This window comes from Stegastes partitus, unplaced genomic scaffold, assembly GCF_000690725.1.
Source record: "Stegastes partitus isolate 25-593 unplaced genomic scaffold, Stegastes_partitus-1.0.2 Scaffold1053, whole genome shotgun sequence".
Classification (NCBI taxonomy): Eukaryota; Metazoa; Chordata; class Actinopteri; family Pomacentridae; genus Stegastes; species Stegastes partitus.
Window position 1 is genome coordinate 146,234 of NW_007578784.1, and position 19,030 is coordinate 165,263.

The window sequence follows — 19,030 nt, forward strand, 5'->3', positions numbered from 1 at the left end:
AATATCCCAAAATAACGTTGACATCGATCGGTGAGCGGTGATGAAACTCATTCATGAACAACGGGTCACCGTGTTCATCCGCTCGCTTCGCAGCATTTTTGCAAACTGGATGTTGGAGGCTGTAAACACCAAAACCACTAAGAATAGAATCTAAATGAATTCACTCATCAGTCCTGATATTGATACTGAGATAATGGCAATCGGCTGTTAATTGCACAGTATTTTGTCTTTTGTTTGGGGCTACTAATGGAAGAATTTTAGATTTAACAGCTAGTTGGCAGGATTGTTTGACACGATGTATATATATTTTCTACTATTATTATCATTATATTTACTGAACTGTCTGTACTCAAACATTTTTTGGGTGTTTCTTTGCTCCTGTCTCGTTTTTATTCACTGTATACTCATTTTAAACTTCAACATAAAGCCCTCACCCCTATGGAAACACCAAAACCATGGCTAGAAGTAGATTGTACTCCAAATGTTTTCTGTGCAGTAAGACACAACTATAAAACCATAAATCATAAAAGATGACAAGACGAGAGTTGAATTTTTTTGTGTAGTTATTTTTACAGAAATAGAAAAGATAAACAGGAATCAACAAGTCTTTTCAAGTGTCAACAGGTGGTAGCAATACTGGAAACATTATGGCTCAACATATTATAGATATTTTACTATTTAAAGTTTTAACCATATATGGGGCAAGTGACCATATTTGGTAACTTCCTTCAATATGTCCACCCTGTGCCTCTCCTTGAGGTTGAACAACCATGTGCATTTTGATTTAGTTGTTATATTGGTGCCGATATCACTACCAAAAAAATGACACTGAACAAAGTTTCCAGGCACTTTATAAACGCTTTAGTACTGGTTGTGTGAGTATCGTTAACTCAAACTAAAATGTTTCTAAATAAATGTTTTTTGCAGTTACTGTTACTTTTATTTACTATAAATTCCCCTTTTTTTAACCATAGACAGGCAAATTACCATATAAGGTAACTTTATTAGTCTTGATTTGCAACAATTTTTTTTTTAACTCACAAAAGTAAAAATATCTTGAAATAATCTTCAATAACACCCTACGGTTGAAAGTATTTCAAGGAGTGCCCTATGAAGGGTTAAATAGTTTCTAGACTCTTTGTAAACACAGTTCAACCAAGTTAAGTCAAAAAGTCCCTGAATTTTTGTCATGACTCTTGTTTGTAGCAGAGTCTCTGGTGTCTTTTCAGTTACACCCAGAAGTGCAGAATTCTTTGTTTTTTACGCAATTTGGTTACTACAAATTATTATTATTTTTAACACATTTCTAAACAAGATCTAGAGAATAGAATAGATTTTGACTGACTGTCAGAATTTTAAGCTGAGATTTAGTTTATTTTCTGAACGTAAAGGCTCATAAAGGACAGTATATCAGAAGATTGTTGATAATCCAGTGAGGGTTTTTTTTTTCTCTTTTTATCGTTTCCAGCTCTGATAAATGGCGCCAGTTTGGCATTTTGTTTTTCTTTCTTTGTTCAGCATGTCTTTTAAACCCACTGGTGTTTTTTTGTGGTTTTGGGGTTCAGAGTGTCACAGAAATAATTGAACATTTTAGTTTGACCTGTGCGTGTTTGCTTTTAAAGGCGATTAAATGCTGATTTTGTCTCTGCTCAGATGGGACCACGCTAATTTTTTTCCCCCTTGTTCCCAGCTGCCTGTTTACTGCACTGACATCAGAGTGTCCTTATTCCTGGTGCTGTTTATTGTACGTGTCCACATGAGTCACTTTCTGAAATCCTGACTTTGCCCTTTTTTCCATCGTCCGTTTAAAGTCGATGTGGAACATATAATGCTCTGTCCATCTGCATGATTTCATTATTAGGAAAAAAAACCTGAAAACCTCTTCATGAGTGATGGTCTGAGCAGAGTGATGACTGTAGATAACGTAAGAATATGGCTAATTAACACCATTTGTCATGGCAGCCCTACAAAACAAAAGTACAAAATGGCCAAAGTTGGTACCAAGTGTGTACTAAACCGAGCAGTTATCACACCAGCATAGTCACAGCGTGAGCGAGGAGAAGCTGCCGGCTTTAATCTGTTTTTTTTGCCGTCCATCCACTTAGTTCAGTTCCCACTGAACCGGCCCTGGTGCTGCCAGACAAGCGAGGAGTCGGCAGCACATTAGCCTGTGTGACCATGTTCCAATCATTATTATTATAAACTATCACGCAGGATAATAAGAGGACACTTGCACAACCTGTGGGCACCGAGTCCCATCTCAAACAGGCTACTTGTACTTGACATTTCATGCAGTAAGATACACCCAAGAGTGTTTGGTCCAATTAAGCAGCTTCTGTAGCTTGCAGGTTGTGAACTTATTAATGCTGCCTCTGTGGTTTTCACTGCAGACTGTGGCTGTTTACTCAATATGAAAGTGGGCATTTGGACTGTATTTTGTTGGAGAAATCTGTTTTAACCGCTCCGTTTGTCCGTTTCTTTTTTAGAGGAAGAAAACATGCCAGCTATGAACAATTTTTGCAGAACTCACAAGATCATGTTTTCATTATACTGCTTCAAACTGCCATCTCTCTGATATAATTAGACATTACTGTTTGTGGTGATGGTTTGCAGGCTCGCCATGTGTTCGCACGGTGCCGATGCACCGGACTCTGAGACGTAATTCAGTCGAGATCTTTCATCTAATAGGAACATCCTGCTGTTACATATGGTCCACGATAATGTCATTACAGGTTGTCTTTCAGTAAATCTTATCTAGTTCAGACTTCCTTCTCAGGGTCTAACAAGCAGAATTTCTGTCTCTTCTAGTATCCTGTTCCTGGGACTTTTTTCTTTTGTCATCAGAAGGATAATAACTTGTGCTTGTTTGGCATATATGAGCCAGGATTACAGTTCCAGTTATTAGGCATGGAAGAAAATATTGATACCAAGACGCTGTTGATTTGTAATTAATTGTTTACATGCGTTGCTCCGATGGAAAAAGAAATAGTGACGTTATGTCGCATGTTGCTGGAACTCTGATAAACGCACTGCACAGTTCTGATCGCATAAAACAAGAAACATTTTTTCACTCAATTTTTACACATATGATTGTGTGTTCTTCATGCTACTGCAGTTTTCCTAAAACCAGATGAAACCTGATCAGCAGTGAACCCTTCAGTTTGAATAGTGTGTCTTTAACAATATGTGGCTTCTAAAACTCACATTTATCAAACTTGATTAAATTTAGGGAAACAGTTCCATGTTAGGACAGATTGTTATGTAAGACGGCTCAGTAAATATGGCACGTTGGTAACTTACCAACTGTGGGATGCAGTCCGGTCCACTTGTTCGGGGTCAGCAGCTTCACCACTTTGTTGACATACAGACTTGACGTCTCTTGTTGAGGCCCGAAGCAGCAAACACTTCTCGCATCTCTGCTGCAATGTTCTCATTTGTATGATCATGCGTGAAAAATTTCATTTGCAAACATCGACTTTTTTTTAGCTAATTGTCAGTAACAAAGTGGACGATAAGACTTGTGCTTGGCTTCGCTGTTCTGGTTCTGCTGGACCTCAACACCGCTGTAGCTGCGTATTTTTCCTCCTATGACGGCTCTGTTTCAATTAATGTCTTGTATTTTCCACAGGGGCACGACGGTGTTACATCCTTAGTTAATAGGTATCTTTTGTAAGGTTGTCACATCAGTGATTTCTCTTTTCTGTTCGGGACCCTTCTCATACGGTGCAACGCTGGCAAAGGCATCTGAAGTAGTTTTCTTGCTACTAATGGCATTCAGATCTGGATTTGAACAGGTACAAAGCTCAGTGGTGCTGATTTAAATGGTCAAAAGTGTTCGTTGTGCGGCGTGCTGACAGAGTACCTGCTTTTTGCTGAACATAACTCTTTCTGTAGCCCAAATATTTCCATTCCAATGACATTGTGTTTCTTTTTGCGACCACCAAGTCTTCGTTTTCAGGGTTTCTCTGCTGCTCCTTTCTTATTTCAATGTGAAAACTCCATGTCTCAGTCAAATAAAAATGTTTTTTTATGCTTCACATACACAAAAACCAATAAATTAGGGGGTATAATATTCTATCAGACAGACTTTTCTTACAGATCAGTCAAGGAAAATGAGTTTTCTTTTTGTATCAAGCAGAAGAAAAGTGATTACATGATGTGTTTCCATCCTTCGCATACATTCACGTCGCACTTACTGTGAAAAGAAATTAGATCTCATGCAGCCCTAAAACATCACAATATATTGAATTGTGTAACCCCCGTATCACATGTATCCTGTTCCCAGATTGTATTCAGTGATAGACGCTGCCATCATGCTTTTAGAGCCTGTGTTGTTGTGGGAAGCTGGGTATTGTCTGATCACACACCTACTTGTGAGGTGTTGTTTGCAAAGCGACGCGCAGTTTGGAAACAAAAAACATGGCCCCGCTTTCTGTTCTCCGGAGTAACCACAACGCCTGCCGCTGTACGTTTAAATTCATGGATCATAACCACTGGAGTTTGATGATTACAAGTAAAGCTTGTTACTCCTCTTAAGTGGAATAAATTTGGATGTGGCTTTGAATAATAGATGATCCCCTGAGGTGTTGTGGAATTATCTTTGCCTGACAACCTCCTCTGCAAGCAGACTGCGGGAATGTGCCGATTCATTTTCTGTTTGAAAAGTTGGGAGAAAAAAAAAAGGGTTATGAAATACTAATTGACTGAATGACGTCAGCACCTGTCTGACATTATTCAAAACCTGTATTAGCGCTTTACAATTTAGGTTTTGAGCTGACATTTTCATCTCAAGCTTTTTAGACATGACCATAAGCTCGCATTCCCCAATCGCCGGCATTAAAGTAAACAGTAGTGACTATAATCGGAGCAACAGCTGACTGATAAACGCTCTCTCTTGAAAAGCACAAAAATAACTGTTATTTTAATTCTTAAGTCAGGTAGTGATTAATCTTCCACATTTTCTGCGGCACTAATACGCACGGCTCACTGTTTTTGCCAGTCATGAGCTTTTATGTTTGTCAGTAATTAAAAGAAAATCTTTTAAACATTGCTTCAACACAACCAGCCTTGCATACTAAAGCTGAATAGCTTCTGATTGAAACAACAAGATGTAACCAGTAATCAGGAGCCACTCTGACCAAACTACAATCTGCTGCTTCAGGATCAACTAAGAAGAAAAAAAAAAAATCTTAATTTTTCTAATTTACTGAGGAAGAAGAAAAACCCCACAAAAAGCATTTGAGCAATTCCAGATACTGGCACATCAAAAGTCCACTTCTGCATTTTATTGATGTCCACATGCTCAGTATGTTAGTTTCCTGCTTTTTCTTACATTTGTTATTGCAACAACTTTGGCATTAGATTTTTTTGTATGTTTAGTTTGTCCCTTTATTTGACAGAGACAATGTCTATTAATTATGTTTTTTAGGATTTGATGAGTTGGACGGACAGAGTGTGGCTTTGAAAGAGTGACTAGTGGGGGATGTACATTCCACAGCAGCGGTACCCAAACATACAGGTTTTGCGATTTGACAAGGAGCAGCCAAGAGGAGGAGGGGGGTGTAGAGAAGGGGTGACTTGGAGGAATTTTAAAAGCTGTCGACAGATATGATTCAGCCTCCTGGATGGGTCAGCGGTGCTCAAACAGCGTACGGAGGCCCAGCGGCCGAAAAGGAGCAGGAGATAGTTTGGTTAGATTATATTATCTATCCTGCAGAGCGTCTGACTCAGCACACTTCACTCTCAGACATTTGTACACAAATATTCTTAGCGGTGCAGCGAGAAGGGGTCACAAGTGACACGGTTCCTCTAAACTATTTCACTTCCTCAGGTCACGATAGCTTGAAAGTTTGGCAAAATGACTAACCGCATGACAGCTCGGCTCATACGCAACCCTGCTTTCCTGCTTGTATTTTTTTTTCTCGCTTGGCACAAGAGAGAACGTCAACAAGGGTATGATATATTTCTATCAGCTTGTTCACTGGTGTTGCTGTGTTGAAATATTTTCCTACTTGGATATTTGCCTTTCTGAGCCTCCTACGGGAGTTAGAACTAACAGTCCTGGATATTCGCATTTATGGAGTTTATACGAACCAAAGTTGACCTCAGCCTGGGTGGAGTTTAACATCTGTTTTTGTGTGTCACTCGCGCAGATGGATTGTCGAGCGTTCGGTCTGAAATGAAGATGTCAGTAAATGTTTAATTTGGGCATTCAGCCTCATGATCAGTGTAAACCGTCTGACTCACTGTGTTTGGCGCTTGTTGTAGAGCGTTCTGTGGTAATTAGAGGGAGCTCGAGATGGAAGTGAAAGTGTGAGCGACATCGGTCAAAAATGTCTGGCCGTCTTTGAACAACAATATTGCATGCATCAATGAATGCAGCCTTTACTCTGATTCTGTGTTTTATTGGTGTATTTTTAGCTGCGTGGCTCTGTGGTCTGACAGTCTGACACTTTGGTACATGCTGAAATACACTCAGCCGACTCTTTATTAGCTAAATTATGTTCCGTTCTGCGATGAGGTTTATGATGCTTGCGATTGCATTTTGTGACACTGTGATGGAGGTGTTAAGTCAATTATGTGTTGTGGTTAGTTGTGGTATGTATACTAGACTGCATTATGTTCGTTTCTTGTAGTCTGCCTCCCTCATGTCTGTAAATGTGGAACTCCCAGGACAACATTACATAAGACCTCAGCACTAAACATACAATTGAATTTAAAGATTTCAGTGTCAACAAAATTTTAATTTATGGCAAAACCATTATTATCCAGGTAATGAGTGGGTGTAGTTCAACAACTAATGGATGGACCATCTTAACATTTGACATTTATGCTCCCCAGAAGATGAATCCTACCGACTTTGGCTTTTCTTCTACAACCACCATTTACTTCAACTATCTTGAGAACTATTGGATGGATTTCCTTTTAATTTCTTTTGGTGATTCTGTAACTTTCCTTCCAGTACTGTCAGTTTGTCCCATGCTTACCAGCAGAGCAAGTGGCACTAATGGCATTGCTTCTGGTCTTTGTGGTGTCCCTGATAAGTTAGCTATCTACTGTGTGTGACAGGTTAGAAAGGTCATGGGGTTATTAGGGCTTCAGTAGTTCAGACTAACACATTAGGCTGCAGGAGGGGGGGCACTGATGAGGTATCCATGAACTATGAGCACCCCAAAGTCAACTCAGTTAAGGGTGTTTTTAATTTCTGTGGATACGTTCTTTGTATTTTATCACTCCTAACCATAAACTCCTTCGATCTCTTCTCACTCGTCGTCGCCTTATCTTTGAATTTTGCCGCGTTTTTCACCGACAAACCTGTTTCCTCTTCTCTCGACAGACGCCTACTTCCTCCTTCTGTCTCTCTCTCAGCGCTCTCTCGGTTGCTCTCTTGCCTCAGGCGAAGCGCTGCACGACGCGTTGTGAAGTTTGCGTCTATAGCATATGATGCTGAAGGCGCTTCCACTCGCAGGCAAATTGTCGGACTGAAGTTGCTTAGACAAAACAGCTGCTTCCTCCATCTCCTTACAGCGGCTGCACGCGCTTGGGAGCAGGTTGATTTGGAAGAAAGCGAACAGCCCTGGTTGGTTGTCAAGTTTTCCGGGTGAGTCCTCATGTCTTCATAGTGTGTTTTTTTTTTTTCACTCTTCCTTCATGCTAAACAGGATGCAGTAGGCCTCAGGGCGCGGCTCTGTGCGCTCCCCTCTGCCTCCTTTCCTCTTCCAGTGTGTCACCAGTGGGCACGAACATTGTGGTTGGATGTTTGCAGTCTGCAGTGGTAAATGTCTTGGTATGTAGTGTAGATGCCTTTTTTTTTTTTTTTTGGCTCGATCCAAGATGGGACTCGTGTGGGTTTTCTACATCTAACCAGAGAAGAATTGCGATGTCAAGTTTAAAGACAGTTGAGCATTGAGGCCTCATGGTTTTGGAGGGGGGATGGAAATGCGGTGTCAGTAGTTTATGATTTTGGAATGGCTAAAGAAAGAGCGGACTTACTCAGCTGATAAATCTGCTGCATTGGAAAGTAATTACTTGGCAATGTGACGATTCCCTCACAATACACATTATGGATTAGCTGTATGCCTGTGGGGCTAATTTCTCCTTGTATTCTTTTTGTTTTTTTCCCCCTTTTCTATCTTTTTTTTTTTTGTCTTTGTGTCTCTAAACATTTCAGTGTTTTGATTATCTGGGTTGTGCAGAATGCCATCCAAGTACCTCTAATTGTTTCTGACTCACTTGTTTACCTCAGCTTGCTGGCTTGCTCTGCTCACAACACTATTTAGGCTACACTTACACCTAGTTCAGCAGTACCCTGTAGCGCCGTGCTCACTCATCCTCCCCTGTGTGCTCAGGTTTATGTAAGTCGACGCACATACAGCGCGTTAAGCCGCGTGCGTGCTCGGTATGAACGCAAAAGTCGACCTCAGCGGGGCTGAACACCTTCGCAAAGGGTCAACCGACTGCTGCTGTGTCTTGTTACGAGCTGCCGACATTTGACAGGATATCCTGGTTACGGTTAGTGTTGTGAGAACTGCGGCGGGTTGGTGGCGCAAAAAGATCTGTCGAGAGGCACGTGGTCGCTGCAAGAGCCTCACAGAGTTAAGTCACCAGGCTGCTGTGATGCTTGTCAACCCAACTTTACAAGATTCTCTACTGAATTCCTAAAAATCATCTGGTGCTCCACTGTGAGGGCAGGATTTCGCCTGATTGTTTTCTTTTTGTCTTGGCGTGACACTTCCTCCTTTAGTTGAGTCTCAGAGCCATATTTCTAAACCCTGACCCCGGCCTTCCCCCCCTTTTTTTTTTCTTTTGTCTCCTTCCTTTATTTGTGGTTGTTTTGTCAGCTCTTTGTCTTAGAGCCAGCGGCTTTTTCCTGTGGGCTTGAAGTTGGGTATGTGTCTGCTGGGGAGGGATTGGACACAACACAGTAGCATTTTTAAGATTCTTATTTTCGGTGTATTCTTTCGGTCATGTTCTCCTGGGACTAAGCTGTGTTTTTGTGTTAGTATTCTACATCAGCGGTTCACAGTCTGGGGAATTTTTTATTTTTTTTTAGCATCTGGAGGGGGGGGGAATGTCAGAAAAAGTTTGAGAACCGCTGGGATAAATGGTGGAAATGCTTAGTTTCTGCCAGCAGAAATGCAAAAAAATAAAAACTGACCAAAACATAGATGGTTCAGCTGGATAAGGAACACATTGTAACATACACTGTTACATTCACTACTATATCATTAATGGTGAAATAATAATATCTTGTTAGAAATGAGGCATTCCTCTGTTCCTTTGGCAAGAACTGCAGGGGCGTCTGACAAAAAGCCTTCTAGAACCTCTGATCTACATGAACCAAAGGATGCATGTGTGTGTTTCTGCTGCGCACACACACCCGAAAGGTGTAACGCGATCGTCCCGCGGCCGGTCTTGTGTGTAGGTGTGTAAAGGAGTCACGCTCGCAGCGACAATAACTCGGCACCATGTCGGTGGCCTTTTGTCTCAATTCTCAGATAAAGGATGGTGCTCTTTTTGTAGAGACACACAAACTCCCAACGCGCGCGCACACACCGGCCCCTGCAGCTAGTCGGGCCCTTTGTAGAGGCATCAGATGAAGAGCTAGAAGGGCTTCTTTTGAAATCCATCCAGCTCATAAGCTAATACAGACACACCCACACAGAGGCAAAGATTTCTGCCTGAGCAAAGTTGTCACACTAAAGCATTAAGTATGTATTCTTTCCCACACTAAAAATGCATGATCTTGTGAAGCTTTATGGTGCAGCCAGATGTGGAAATATAAGAGGATTCATGTCTTTTTTTTGCAGCCTTAGAACAAAGATTTAGATTGCCAGGGTGACCTCCTCTTGCCGCTGCTGGTTTTAAGGTCTTTATGGCTGACGGGAGGCTAAAAAAGATGTTTTATTGCTCGCGTGTTTGGTGTTTAACGGTATGATGTTGCTGTTTGTGACAATAACAGATTAAAATGTTCACAAAACCATAATAAATGCTGTTCGGAATTGGGTCTAAAATTGTCAAGAACAGTCATTGTGAGTCAGTGTTTCCGATGTAGCGGTTGGGCTGCAGCTTATTGTAAGCGTTGGCCAGCTGCCTATGTGGTCTGCTGCAGGAGGCTGAGCTTCACGATGATGAGGTTCATCACGTTCAGGAAGCTGTTTTGAGCTCGAGACGTGAGATGAGTCAAAGGTAGAATTTAAGTAAGCGGCTAAATGTAGCATTAAAGGATTAATCCTTTAAACCACAGGCAGCTTTTTGAGGGTTTTTTTGTTTTGTTTTTTTGCTCCTGTCACTTTTTGCCTCACCGTGGGCTCATTTTTTCCTGCAGCATTGTGCAAAAGTCCTGCAATTCTATGGGAACGGCACAAACATGGTCAGAAGTAGTGAGAACTCAAAAATGTCTTCTGTGCAGTATGTCCCTAAAAAACCCCAAACAGGTTGAAAATCCTTTCATTTTTTATTTTACAAAAAAAAAAAAAAAGAACTGGAATCAACATGTACCACATCTTTCCAAGCATCCACAGGTGGTACCAACACTGAAACAGAAATGTGGCTCCACTAACTATAGCTAGTTTACTAGTTATGTTTTTAATTTGTTTCCACACTGTCCTTGTTTTCCACTGAGACAAAAAGGTCTCTGCAGTTTTGTGACAGAACACTTGGTCACAGTTGATTCACTAATGGCTTCACAGTTGGGCTGAGTAACATATGAGGTGTGTCAGAAAAGTTCCAGGACTGGTGTCACAAAAACTAATCCCCCTGGAGTCTAACACACTTTCCCAGCCTTCTCTGCCACACCACCATACACTTCTGGAAGATTTCTTCTGTCGTCACAGCCATCTTGATGTCGTCCACGTCTTCAAAACGGGTCCCCTTGATGACCCCCTTGAGCTTGGGGAAGAGGGAAAAATCCCAGGTGGGGTGAGCAGGAAGGTTGCTCCAGCATGGCGATGTCAGCCAGGAACTGTCAGATGCTCAGGGCGTTGTGAGCAAGGGCGTTGTCATGGTGAAGCAGCCACAACTTGTCCTGCCACAACTCTCGCCTCTTCTGAACGAAGCAAACGCCGCAGGATCTCTTTGTAGACGTGCTGGTTGATCGTCTGAAGGGGAAAACTGGTAGTTTGGGTTTGAAATGTGTGTTTTGTGGCACCAGTCCTAGAACTTTTCTGACACACCTTGTATGTTGCTTGTTTTGCCATTTTTGCGTTTTCTACAAAATCTGTTTAGAGCAAATGGTTTATTTTGCAGATTTTTTTAAAATGACACATGTAGGATAAAGTCATTTTGAAGGAATGGGATTTTAACTTTAGATTTGGTTAACCAAACGCACAGATGTCACAGATGATACATTCAAGGAGCATCTGAAGGATGAAGATCTAATGATTCTTGTGGCTCTGATAAAGGGTTTTTTTGTTGTTTTTTCAAGATAGCTGTTTCAAATCAGGTTTTAAGGTTCAGAGAGTTAAAATGTACATTATTCATTTCAACAACAAATAAAACTTATTCAAACTTTCAGCTAATTCTTCTCTGATATATCACATACATCACTAATACTAGAACAAAACACTGGAAGGGAGATCAGTTCGATGCAGACTGCACCAACGTAAATGTTGTCGTAATCAAATCGGCCATAATTTATGACATAGTTTGAAGACGGAGAAGGATGACGCCGTTGGGGAGGCTTTTCAGTTCTTAGACATCTGAACTTCATCAGGGATGAGTTGCTCTCACTGTCGCTGTGAGCAAAAACTGCTGCCTCATCGTCTTTCACACCATTAAGGTTCCTGCTAAAAGGTCCCAGGAGGATCTGGCAGGTCTCACTTGATTTTTCTGTCTTCTCCTTCTCCATCAGTGAGTCGGTTAAAACGTTTCTCCTGGATGATGTGAAGGACATCAAAAGTATATTTTAGGAATTTGTATGTTATTTTACATGCATGCTCATACTTTTTTCTCTTTTTTTTGCTGCTTTTTCTCATTTTTTCTCTAATTTACCTCAAAATGCTTCTGAATTTTCTTTTGTTCTCCTCTGTTTACCTTTTGCTGTTTTATTATCTTTTTTTTCTCCTCCTTTCTTCGCTCTCTTTCTCCCTGGCTGTCTTGCCTTTTTTTTATTATCCCCGGTTGTATTTTCCGTCTCTTTGCCCTCTCCCTTCATAATGACCCCCTACCCTTTATTTTAATTTGCTTTAAATGTCATTTCATGTTTACTGCTTGTGCCTACCTCCCTTTAATCTCCATTACTTCCCATCCTCTTCCTCCCCTCTTATTTCCTCTCACGTTTCCTCGCATTTCTCACCTCCCTCCTCCCTCCCGCAGATGATATGACCCTCGCATTACACACCATGAATTATTGAGGCGAAACCCAGCGCTGGCCAACAAATCACAGGACTCCTCTGCCCTATGTTTCTTCTCCTCTTACCTCTCTGTCCTCTGTATTGATGGTTTCGTTGCTTAATTTCGACCGCTGGCTCGAGGATCGGATCACAAGTTTTTCTGAGGGTAACACAAGATTTAGTTTTTTATGTCTCTCGCTCTTTTTGGAGTTAATCCTGAAGAATTATAGCCACTGTGACCCGGCAGCTCATGCCTCTCTGGTTACAGCAGGTGGGCGAGTATTTAAGGACAGATTAATTGCACGCATACACATTCAGAGCTTACAATACCTTGCTGGACTGGAGCCCGGTTAGACTAGTTGTTTGATGGTTTTGGCAGCATGTTATTGCATACAGTACATTAGTGCAATTAAACCAGCGGAATGATAATGTGTCACATTGGGGAGGGAGAGAGCGAGCGTGTCTGTTTCGTGTTTCTGGCTCGTGTGCTTTTGGGTCAAATTCTGCTAAATAATACGCTCTGCGGAGAGAGAAACTTGGCAAGAAATGGAGGCGAGGTCGATGAAAGCACGAGGTAGACGCGATGAATGAACAGAGGTAAGAAGAGGGGAAGGAAGCCGGGAAACATCCTGGAAAAAGTGTTCTTCTGTAAATATAAAAAAAAAAAAAAGATGGAGAGAGCTCCGTGTCCCGTTAGCCTGCTTAACCTCCCGACAGAGAGGGAAAAATAAACACACACGCTCGCTCACACTCAACTGAACCAGGTTGCAGCAAATCACCTGCTCTGACATGATGAGCAGTGACAGCAGCAGGCTCGATAACAAGCTTCCATTTACAGTGTAAAGAGGCTGTGATGAGATGCCAGAGTGGCAGATTGGGAGTTGATACACAGACCCCCCAGGCTATAGTAAATACTCATGATGGCATACTATAGACATTAGGATATATGGAGACAAACTTGCATGGCAGGAAAAATGCCGGGGTGAAACGGTGGTTGCTAAGAAGTTGTTTCCAAGAGTGTGCGTGTCGACTGCAGGAAAAACATGTTGATCAAATGAGTGCCGGGGCCACTTGTAGCCCTGCTCATGGTGTGCTGGTGTGTTGAACCGCTGTGTCTCTCAATTACATCTAAGCCTGTTTTCAAGGGATTGTGCTTCGGCTGAGATAGGTGTGTGTGTGCGCACATGTGTGTTATTTCCAATCAATAAGCCTTAAGGCCATCCGTCTTTGAGTCATCTGAAGTTCTCGGAAGATGATGACAAGGTGCCGGGAATACACACATGCAGGCAGAAACGCACACACTGGCCGGCTTTGCTGAAGATCCAAATCCTTTTGTGAGAGGAGGAAACTTGTATTTTGACTTGCAAACAAACCTCCCACTCGCCATTTATAGGATCTACCTGTTTATTACAGGTAATTTTCCCCATTTCTATCTGTTGTATCATTACTTTAACAGGGCCACTGCTATTTTTCTATCAATTATTCCATCAAATATTTTACTAATTAGTCAATCTAAACCCTTAGTTTTTCTAAAACAGATCTAACAACTCATTTTGTTTATTTATTTATTTTTAATTTAGAGGTTTTTGAATGTTGTTTACAGGTTAAATGACAAAAGATATCAGAAAGCTTCCCTACAAATGAATAGACAACACTTATCAAAAGTACAAAATTAGAATTGTATCACTTTACATGTACATCAACAGGATTAAACAGAAACATTAAAAACGTACAGCTTGGTAATGAGTCTTAATAGTGTTGATGTGGTAATAACATAGTAATAACACAGTAATAACAAAATGAAAAGTTAAGGAACACAAAATTATTTTCCAGTTGTATTTATTTTTCTTTAAGCTAATTATTATCTTCTCTGTGCTTTTTAGTTTTCACTGTATGTTAATGAGTCTCTACAAAGATGGAGTCAGTAAATTTATCAGTCAAGAAAACCACTTGTGTTTGTCGGTTCCTTGAAGGTATTATAAAAATAATGGCGCATGAATGGAAACGCATAAAATAAATGTTAGTCACTTTTTTTGTCATCAGCACTAACCAAGCTAGAATAAAATATTTTATGAAAAATCATTTGTGTTGCTCATGTACGTGGTTCTTATGTCCATTTTTAACAAGTTACAGATAAACTTCCCTGAGGTACCCTACAAATGGGATCAGTACAGTTATATCTAATCTAATCTAAAACTTCCATCAATTAGCTATTTTGGTGTCATGTAATACAAAGTTAATAACCAGACAAGTTGTAAGTCAGGCTAGTGCAAGTAGTTATATTCTTTTTTTTTTTTTGTAGAAACCCCCCAACAGGCTCCCTTTTCCAGACATCACCTGAACCCATGTTATAGTTCAGGCCCCACTGTACTAGATCTGCTTCTTGGGTGGCAAACATGGAGGAAATGGGACACCCATAAAGGAGATATTCCAGATCCCCCCTGCGTACTGTACACTCCCTTTTATACCTGTTTTCTTCAATTTAATGCAAAATGACACCCATCTGTGTGCGATTTTATAATCGGTCTGTGATGTGTGATTATTCCCCAGATGCGGACGGATGTTCTGCGAAATTCCTTTGCTCCTGTTTCAACTGGGATATTTTTAGCTGTGTTTGTTCTGCTGTTGGTCTTCTTACTATGTTGCAGATGAACGTTTCTGAACTATTTGGCGTATTATTGAACTTTTGGTGTTCTATACTAGACAATGCTTTGGGTGATTTCGCATTTTCTGGTGGTGCAGCTACCAGAACAGCGCCTGTGTGTTCATGCATTGTGCTCCTACTGCTGTGTTATGCCATAGAAACTTTGCACAGTGTACAATCCACCTTTCTTTTGTGATAATTTCAAGTGTAAGGCCTTGGATCTTGGGAAGCTTTTCCAGTAAACCAAATCATCGGACTGTAATGGAGCCGCCATTTTTTCAATCTGTAGCGCTGAGTAGACCTGACCAGTGACACAGCAATTACATGGTGGTACAGAAGAAAAACATTTATTACAATGGATTAAAGTGTTCTGGAAACGTTTTTTAAACAAATATGCCTACAATATCGGTTTTGATGCATTTTCATTGTCAGTGTCATTAACTAGCCTGAAGTACAATCATATCATCATAGACATTTTTGGCCGTTTTACAGTTTCGTATTACTCATCAGCCTATGTACACACAGATTCTGTTATGATATCAACCACAGTACTGTATGTCTTCCAAGTGGTTTTATTGGTCTGGCTACAACTGGAAGTTTGGTCTCGGCAAAAGACATTTTTCACAGCAGACATTTTGACTTGTCATCGAAGGAAAAGCACAGATGTAATTAATGACCTGATCGATGGCTGAGTTCCATGAAGTGTCTGATTAACCCTGGTCGGTCAGCCAGCATGCACAATAATAGAAAAAGAGAAAGGGCTCGCGAAATTGGAAAGCAGCCATCGTTGCTGCTGTTAGGTACATCTGTGCTTTACTTGCGATGATCTGGTAAAATATCTGTGAAATCAATGTGAATTAATTAGCACCAAACAAAAAGTGCAGCCGAGGCTAATAGCATACGTGTCAACTTGTACAGAATGTCCAGAAATTCTACGAATTTTTCAGTATTTAAATTTCTTGTAGGCACATAAACAAAATGATACAAATCAGTGTTAATATATGTATGGTAAAAGTTCAGTTATGTGTGCTGCAGATTGTGTTGCTTTATGAAGTTTCAAAGTATAACTTGAGTTCTTTACCACGTTTGTTAGGATGTTGGATTTGAGACGTGCAAATATCATCTTACGTAGATGATTCTCCATCTGATGTGTACTCCTCTGGTGCAGTTCAGATTTAAAATCTTCCTTTGCACACACTGGATGCTGCCTTTTCAGTAACATATATTACATAGTTTTACTGCCATTTATAGATCCTGTGGATTTTTGTAAGAATATTCTGTATTTTTCCATTGGGGGGATACAGGTTGGCATCTGATGGGGTTGGCATGTATATAATGGGTATGCTGTTAGCTTCGTAGGCAAAATTCATCCCAAGTGATACACGATTGTCACTGCCACGTTTTATGACAATCCATCCAAACACTGTTGAGACATTTCACCCAAAACCACAAATGTGAACAACAAGAAAAGTGAGAGGACAATCATATTAGTCAGTTTCACAGAAATTCGTGGCAATTAGAGCCCAACTGATGCAGCAGTGGGATATATCAGGCCCATATTATTGGCCGATATTTGTCTGTTACACATATATCAGTGTTTGTGGGTATGTTGTCCAATATCTAAAATCGTCCTCTTCCAAAACACAATGCTCAGGGTACTTTAGAAACGGTGTTATTACATAGTTTGGCCAGCAGAGCAACTCTGTCTTTTGTTGTTTAAAATCACTTTCTGCACTGTCTGCAGCACATGTAGCAGAGAATGTGTCACTGCTGAGCAGACAGTGGTGCGGAGTCAAGTTTTGTCTTCATTGCTAACTAGTTTGTGAAATACATTATTGGAAAGTTAATGAACTCCGACCCCATCATCTTCCCTTTTCAATATAATATATACAATATATATAACTCTTAGCATGAATAATATATTGATTTGAGAAAAATCAATATCGTCCCCAACAATCCAGTATCCGTTGGGCTTCAATGAATGACACTCCATCCATTTTAGTGGAACCAAACAACACACATTAAACAAAAAACAAAAAATGCTGCTATAACACTGCTTAAAATCTCGACAGGCTGCCTCTCTTTACCCACTGTCTTTCACTTAGCATTGAGAAGGATGATAATCTGTGCATAGATGACTAACATGCCTCTGTCTGTAGAACACAACTGAGTGAATCACACGTTCTCTATATGTGTACAATAGGGCTCGTCTTTGTGACACATTTTTCATTCCAACATGGACTAAACAGAGAGATGCTGCTGATATTTTTCAAACAGTACATTTGTTTCAGCAATGAACCTACAAAGTGTGATGTGCGCAGGATCGTGTTGATCCAGATGTTTCCATGCGTCCGTCTCGGTGTTTTCCAGAGGCGATGTTTTCACCGCATAAGGTTACGGAGGGGAGAGGCGGAGGGGAGGGGGAACCTCAGAGACACATAGCTGCAAGCGCTGAGCATCACTGACGGCAAAGTGTCTCGCAAGAAGTATTTAACATGCGTTACGAAATCACACTAATCTTCAGTGGACGCGTGTATGTCTGTGGTGAAATTCGAAAGCGGAGGGGTGGAGCGGCTCATTTTTTTGTGGAGTTGTGACAAACGTGACTTGAGTATGGCACGCAATTTGGAGAGAAAGATGCATCCACATCTCAAGCTATTGATGCAGCAGCTGCCATGGCAACGGGCCCTTGAATAAAGGCTATGTGGATTATTATGGGGTGACTCACACGCACAACGCCAGGCCAGACTCATCACATATACTATCTTTAAATTACCACTTCCTCATCAAACGTGCACAGAAAAACTCGCCCGCCCCGTACGCACCCTTGCAGCCGCACACGGACGCCTGTGGTCGATGTTTGTGCACCTTTCATCGCTCGCTATTCTGCCTGCGCTCATGAACACGCGCTGTATGTATTAACACTATTCTGCTCAATAGTTTTCTCCCAGGAATTAGTCGTAGCCGGTCTTTATGCATAATGGATGGAGATTAAATATGTAAACAGGCGTCTCCACCAGGAACTAGGATGATCCAAGCTTACACAGGCTGAGACGGTAAATTATTGATGTCTTCCTCAGTTAGTTTGGGGGATATCCATGCTGCATTTTCCACCCAATAACTCCACACTGGCAGGCTTTCATTAGACCCCCCCTGCGAGCACAGAGAAGCGGTTTTTGCTCTGCTCGCCCCGTATGGCTCCGAGTGACCACCACGGGACCTCTAACTGGCTTATCTTACAAAACCACAGGGTTTCAGGTCAGCTCTGCTCCTCTGACAGATACCGTGCTTTTTTTTTTTGCTTTTTTTTTCGGTTGCCTCTCGGGAGTCCTGTGCAGAGGGACAGAAGCCAGGGAGGAGCCACCCAGGATTACAGGCTCAGTGTTAGAGTGTAATTGCTGGAAAGAGGAGTGAGTGTTGGAGGGCTTGCTTATTAGTGTGCGTATGAACCAGGGCGCATTCGAGGCCTGTTTCTGCATTTCAGAGAATACGAGTTAACTTATCGATGTCTTTTAATACTTAATTTCTGTGTCTCACCAGAAACTAAATGCGAAACAAATGCACTTGTTTCCCGTTTCCACTCTGTTGCTCCTTGTTGTCTCTCTGTTCATTGCTGCTTTTTAAAGAGGGTTTCACTTCAGCCACTTGTAGGACAGAAAGCAAGAATTAAGAATGACTATTGAAACTTTACTTTCCGATTAGAAAATCAGTGTTTCTGCAATTTTGAAGTCCCTAAGCTGTAGCCTGACTATCACTGGATTTTTCCTGATGTAGTATTATACATTACAGAGAGTCCCTTTGAATGTTGTCTTGTATCAATTCTTACTATTAAGTGAGATATAGAAAAGACAGATATATATATATATATATATAGTAGAAGCTTCATCTTGTGCTCTCAGGGGAACCGAACGGCTTCTAAATGACTCTCATCCACGCATTTGGCATTTCTTTACTGCAGTTTCTGGTTGCACATCGTCTGACATGTATGCAATGCGACGAGTTAATATGTGCAGATTATCAGCCACATCCTGCTCCAAGCTCAAGCCGAGACATC

General features: G+C 41.1%; 1 protein-coding gene across 3 annotated transcripts in view; it reads left to right on the plus strand.

Moving 5' to 3' along the window:
- elmo1 (engulfment and cell motility 1 (ced-12 homolog, C. elegans)) overlaps nucleotides 1–19,030 on the plus strand; it is a 114,987-nt gene that overhangs the window by 17,846 nt on the left and 78,111 nt on the right. For 2 of the 3 annotated variants that reach the window (XM_008295500.1, XM_008295502.1), the window contains exon 1: nucleotides 7,366–7,600. The exons of the other annotated variant lie outside the window; for it this stretch is intronic. The gene's annotated coding sequence lies outside the window, so the exon portion shown is untranslated. Of the gene's footprint in view, nucleotides 1–7,365; nucleotides 7,601–19,030 lie in introns of those variants that run through there. 3 annotated transcript variants of the gene reach the window in all.